General features: G+C 33.0%; 1 pseudogene; it reads right to left on the reverse strand.

Annotated features, from left to right (window-relative positions):
- Positions 1 to 5,906: 5,906 nt before the first annotated feature.
- Positions 5,907 to 6,396, reverse strand: LOC149541828 (mitochondrial phosphate carrier protein 3, mitochondrial pseudogene; annotated as a pseudogene).
- Positions 6,397 to 6,695: the final 299 nt, after the last annotated feature.

Here is a 6,695-nt window from a genome sequence, read left to right on the forward strand (position 1 = left end):
AAAAGATGGTTGAGTCAAACTACATGTTTTAGTTATCTAAAGACTGGTCACATAAGTAGGAGTTGTCCAACAAGGTCAAAGGCATTGAGTACTAAGTTTGACAAAGGCAAAGGAAAGGCACATGTTGAAAATGTTAGAGATGAGATAAACAAGATATGGAAGAGAAAGGAAGATTGTAGCATATCAAGTTCAAATGGGATCACTTCACCCAATGGGTCAAGTGATCATACCACCTCCAATTAAGTAATCAGGAGGTATGTGTGGGATTGATATTTAAAAGACATACTATACATCAGCTCCAAGGATTTAGTTCTAAAAAGATTATATATGCATGAAGAAAGATGCAAAGTGTTGATTATAACCTAGAAGAAATCTTTAAGTTATGATAATTTTCATTTTACTATCATGCATGAATAGTTTCACTTTGACTGTCGAGTGCATGTTATTTGGTGTTAAGCTATCATCAGTGATAGTGTTGGCTAAGCTCATAGTAGTTTCTAAGCATGAGGAAAAACACATGGAATTTGAGTGAGTTGAAATCTCTATTCAAGCTGAGCTTAGAACTATGTAAGCACTGAGCATTAAATGCTAGGGTTTAAGGTCTATATGATCAATTAGGATGATTCTCCTTCTTTAGTACTAGTGTACCCCAATCCAAAAGTATCACTTTTGGATCTAGGAGATCTCAACAATTGCTCAAAGTATTTGATAGCTTCACTAGGTCTAGTGAAGCTTTCAACAAACTCTTTTTCTCTTTTCATATCATTTCTTAGTTGTTCATTTTGCAACTTTAGTGTTGTGATCTCAATATCTTTTCCATTCAGTTTGTGATTTGCAATCATGACTTGATTCATTGTTTCCAATTGCATGTTGGAAATTATTTGTACCTCTAATCTTTTCTCTTCTAGTTTATTGGTTAATATCCTTTTGTCCTCTTCATCTTTCTTCTTTTTCTTAGTCACCTCACACAGAAATGCTAATTGGACTTCTTGTTCTCTCTTGGGATTTCTAACCTCTTCAATTAGGGCTCCTTTCTTTTCCATTAGATCTACAATTGTTGCATCAAATTCACTTATGTTTCCATTTGTAAACAATTTAGTAGTGTCAATCTCTTAGTAATGTGTTTCATTCTCTTCAATAGCTATTTCCTTCCTTCTTTTTGATGATCTCTTTAACTTTTCTCTTGCTTCATTCAACTAATGTAGGGTAAGTTGTATTTTAATCTTCTAATTCTCAATAGTCTTTCCCAACTTGTAGACTTCCATCTCTAAGATCTTTCCTCAAAGATGCAAAGTTTAACTTTCAGAGAATTAATCTCTAATATAAATTTTTGGAAACACAATAGGAAAAGTAAAATCTTCTATGAAGGGGGGGGGGGGGGGGGGGGGGGGGGTGTGATGGGGTGAATCAAAACTTAAAACTTCAACCTTAATATCATTCACCACACATCCATCTCACAATTCAAATAGTAAACTCAAATATTAAATTAAGCATATACATCCATAGCATGAAAGTAAAAACATTCAACACATGTATGAACCAAGGTATTTGGTTACCCAGAAACCCTTTAAGGAGAATCTCAAATTGGGTGGGGATGACATCCATAAATCTCCACTATTGCAGGTAATAAAGTGTATCCAATGAAGGTTACAATGTTTTGATCATGAAACATGATCTACCCTATGAAAGGTCTTCCCTATTAAAGGCTTTCAAGATTGTTAGATCTTACCCTATTAAAGGATTTCAACACCCTATCAGAAGTGTACCTGATTAAAAGAACTTCAACTTACAATGAAGTAAGCACCTTGTTAAAGGATTTACAATAGACTAGTAATACTACTCTATTAAGAGATTTAACTAATTCACCTATTAGAATGTCTCAGCAATGATCCTTCAATTAGCACTGTGTTGCTTGATTATAGATCACCTCTTTCCTGATGTGTACTTGATCCTTTCTGATCAAATGCATCTATGTTGTCTTTTGATTCCTTTCCTCTATTATCCTCTAACTAATTCTACAATGTATTTCAAATCACAACTCTTTAGTCACCATGAATGCTCTATTTACACATGCAAAACCTTCTCTCTATTCTCCTTACACATTCATCAAAATTTTAGGGTTTTTCCTCCTTAAGAAGACCTAGGTGACTTAGGGTTAGGTATGAATCAATGATTGTGATTCACCCATATTATGACTTAAGATTGGATGTATGTACTATATAGGGATTCATAATAAATATTCATTATTATCATCTAAGATCATAAAACAATCCTTAAGTCGGCTCAAAAATGGTTTACATAGAAGTTTGTGCCATTACAAACAACTATGTCAAAATTGTAACTATAACTTCAATGTTGTAACATAGCCTCTAAATGACTCAGCATCCATTGAAAACTCAACATCTAAATAACTTGACACATACTATCTACCTAGTGCTTGAGTGACTCGACACTTACTAGTTACTCGACATTTGAATCACTCGACACATACTATTGCTCAACACTTGAGTGACTCGTCATGCACTATATAACATATTATGCTCAACATGCATTATTTTTTTACTATGAACTAAGTACATAGATTATAAATGACTTAATTATGTTGTTACTCATATGTCAAAACCAATCTAAGATTAACAAAATATTATTCTCTTGGACTAGCAAGAAACATAATTGTATTTCACAATCTACTGCTAAAGTTGAATATGTGGCTGCTACAGTGAATTACACAAATGTGGTATGGATTAAATAGTTACTCAAAGGAAAAAAGGAAGAAATAATTCAACCTATATTCATTTACTCTAACAATTCAAGTGCTATAACCATATCTAAGAATCTTTTGATGCACAAAAAGACAAAGCACATTGCAATCAAGTATCATTACTTGAGAGAATTGGTTGAAGACAAAGAAGTGATCTAATGGAATATGTGAATACAAAAGAATAGAGAGTTGATATATTCACAAAGGCTTTACCTAAGGATACACATGAATATCTTAGACGTAAGCTAGGGGTGATAACCCTATCCAAAGCTACTTAGGAAGTAAGAGTAGTGCCTTGCATCAATTGAGTTGAATGACATATTTTACAACTTGATGCAGTGGATCTTACTTTAGGACCTACCTAAAGTAAAGGAGTTAAAAATAAAATATTTATAGTCACATGCAAGGTGATAGAGGGAGAACCTAAATTGATTATATCTACATGTATAGATGACAAGTCTTTGGCATTATTGTCAAAGAGGGAGATATTAGAGAAATCAAGGAGATATCAGAGAGATCAAAGAAGGAATGATATTTTTTGTCAAAGAGAGACAAGAAGAGATGAGGGAGAAATCTGAGGTAGAGATCAAAGTATACAGAGGAAGGCACACATATTGATAGAGGGAGAGATTTCAATAAAAGGTATTAAGTTTATTGTTGGTATTGGTTTTCCATCAATGCCAAAGAGGGATATTGTTGAAAGGAGATTGACAAAATGAAGAAGATTGATGAAACCTATCATGGAACAATCATTATTTAGTCATTGATATCAAACCTACTACTTTTTGGTGAGACAATTTCTTACTTTGGTTTGAATGCTATCATTTGATTGATTGATAAAGAGGATTTGAAAAGAAAGGATAACAAGAGAACCTAGGGAAAGATTGAGTTATATGGTGTATAAAAGAAGCACTAAGACCAAGAAAGACTTTGATGATATAGTTTATTGTTTATCTACTTAAGGCTATAATGAAAGGATATTTGAGAAAAGACTAGAAGACAAATAAGAAAAGAAATTTGTCTCCCAAGCCTAACCAAGAAAATAGTGGAAGCTAAGAAAGTTAGTGCAGGCTAAGTAGAAAGTTAGTTACGACCAAGAAAGTTTAGTATGTGCCAAGAAAAGAGAAATATAGTAGGTGTTGAGTGAAGAAATATTACTATGAACCAAGCTTTAGAAGATGGTATTGGCAACTGAGTGACACTTAGTTTATGATGAGAAACCTAGTGTTGACTAAGCATCATAAGACAGTGGTTGCCGAGAAAACAACATGTTATTGCAGAGTGCCAATAAAATGAGTTTGATCGAAGATTTAACAAATCTAAGCCAACAAATTTGATCTATTTAATTGTGTGAAGCATGTGGAAGATAAGTATGATGAGTTGGTGGCATAGAATTCAAGATAAATCATTTTGAGATGAATACAAAGAAGATTGTAAAGGAAGTTTCTAGAGGGAACAAAATGGAAAGATGGGAAGATTAAATGAATTTGACCTAACCCTAAGATGGAAAATTATGTTTAAGTGGAAAAAAATCTAAATTCTATATATAAGGAGATAATAGGCCAAAAGAAATTTTTTAAGTGCATGAACCTAAGAAAGACAAGAAGTTTAGGGTGTTGGTTCATATGGTGGCTGAATGAAAGAGTTTGCAGTTGGCATACTAAGCAAGAAGGCTTAAGGAGATGAAGGCTTGAAGGGTGAACAAGTTATTAGAGACAAAGAGGATGAATGTAAAATAGTATGAGGATCAAACATGAGATTTGTAATCTATAAGTGAGTTTTTTAATTATTAGATCAAGTCTTCTTGTTACTTTCTCACAATTGTATTAGTCTAGATAAATCCTTTAGACTAAGGTTGACCTAATAGTCATGAGTAAATCCTTTAATAGGGTGAAATTATAATGGAATATTCTAAAGTACTAAAATAAGTCTCACTCCTAATAGAGTGATTGAAATCCTTTAATCAAGGTCAAATTTAATAGTGTGTATTGTAACCTTTAATAGGGTTGGCTCCTCACAGGGCTCACTTTAGAAGAGTGAAATTTGGTAGCATGTTATTGGTGGTTTTTCCCAAATTGGGTTTCCACATTAAATACTTGTGTTAAAATGTGTGATTGATTTTGTGCAAGGTATAATTTAGTAGCAAATTTTTGTATTTTGGTGAATTTGAGGAGTTCATGGTGTTGAATTTGGCAATTTGTGAGCCATTACATGGAGGCCCAATCGCCTAGCTTTATTAGGGTTAATAGGTCATTATTCCATCTAATCATCAAGAAAAATTTGCATTTGACTTTTTATTAGGTGATATTCACTTTTCATGCAGCCGACCAGGTAATGGTAATTGATGCCATGTTCACCAAGTTTCAATGTGCTATGTTTGCATGAGTATGGGGTAATTCACCAAGAGTTGTTCATTTTGTGGTGGTGGAGTCAGCTTGTTTCACCTTTATGGTGATTGGATTTGGTTCTTATAAATTCCAACTGGAAATTACTATTGGCCCAAGCAATGAAACATTGATTAAATACCTCTGGTGGTCTTCAAAATTATTCAGTCTATGTGTATCTCTGGTTGGCATCAATTCTAGATTTTGGGTACAAAACATCATAGAGAGAGACTCAAAGATAGCTTCTTCCTTCTATTTCATACAATCTATTCCAAAATCATTGCTATCAAGGGTAAGAGTGCAAATTGGATAATATTTCTACTTCTAGTTATTCAAGATTTCTAAAATTTTCCTCCTAAATGTTACAGTTTGTTTGAAATAGAATGGTTGCATATTTATGGATATAGTTGATGCCCTAGTGTCATTGGTGTAACACTATAATGGTTTTAATTTTTTAGATCAGTAGATATTATTATTTTTATTTCCTATTTAGTTTAAGGTTCACATGTGATTTCCCAATTTGTTGAAATGATCCAATCACCTGCTTCATCTACCCCAACATTATAATGTTTGGGACCCTCATTTATGTTTCCTTGTGATATTCTTCAATATAAATTGGAGAATTATTACTTGAATAAGCCTTGGATGTGAATAGCTCTTGTCATTGCTCTAGAAGTAGGCTTGTGAAAAAGAAGCCTTATTTTAATTGGGAGAATGGAAAGGAAACCAAAATCATTCAAGGTTGTAGGAGATTGAAAAACTCACATTTTTGAATAGACCTTGAAAGCATCATATATACCCCATTGTGCTCCAATCATGGTACCCACCGTCAAGATACGAAGTGACAATCCTCTGGTGAATAAGACAACCACACCAATACTCTTAATTGCCTACAAAAATGACATATTTATACACATTACACACAATTAAAACTGAGAACAAAAAGAAGAACTATAATAGAAGATAGAAAATTAATATATTTAATAAAATAAAATACTATGTTTTTATTTCATATTAGTCTTTGTAAGAGATTAATCTTACATCCATCACACATACACTGCTGCTACAACTTAGGATTGAAACCAAGTTATCTACTGGCTGGGAAACAAGAGCACAAGAGACACCTGCAATGTAACCTTCTACAAAGCTTACTCCCAATTGAACTACTTTGGAGCACTTCTCCTTTGGTATAGGGATCATGTGCTTATATATACCATCCACTATTTTCTCATAGAAAGAAAATTTCGCCATTATATCTATACATGAAAAGCACCAATCTTAAATAATTTTGTTTATCAACCAAAAAGCTTTCTATGATAGATTTCAATAAAATGGTTTTTGTAAGGATAATAAACCATGTACAATAGATATAGCCATTCAAAGTATACATGACAAGTTCAAAATATCAACTAGAGCCATGCTGCTATAGTATGAGAACATGTTACCATAATGAATTCAAATTCAAGGATAGGACAAGAGATTGCTCTATCAAAATATAGCCTTGTGCTAGGTCAAGTGAATTCAACTTTAAACAAAGACCAATATCATGA

Source organism: Cupressus sempervirens, chromosome 8, assembly GCF_028749045.1.
Source record: "Cupressus sempervirens isolate cs-2001-9-10 chromosome 8, ASM2874904v1, whole genome shotgun sequence".
NCBI classification, from domain to species: domain Eukaryota; kingdom Viridiplantae; phylum Streptophyta; class Pinopsida; order Cupressales; family Cupressaceae; genus Cupressus; species Cupressus sempervirens.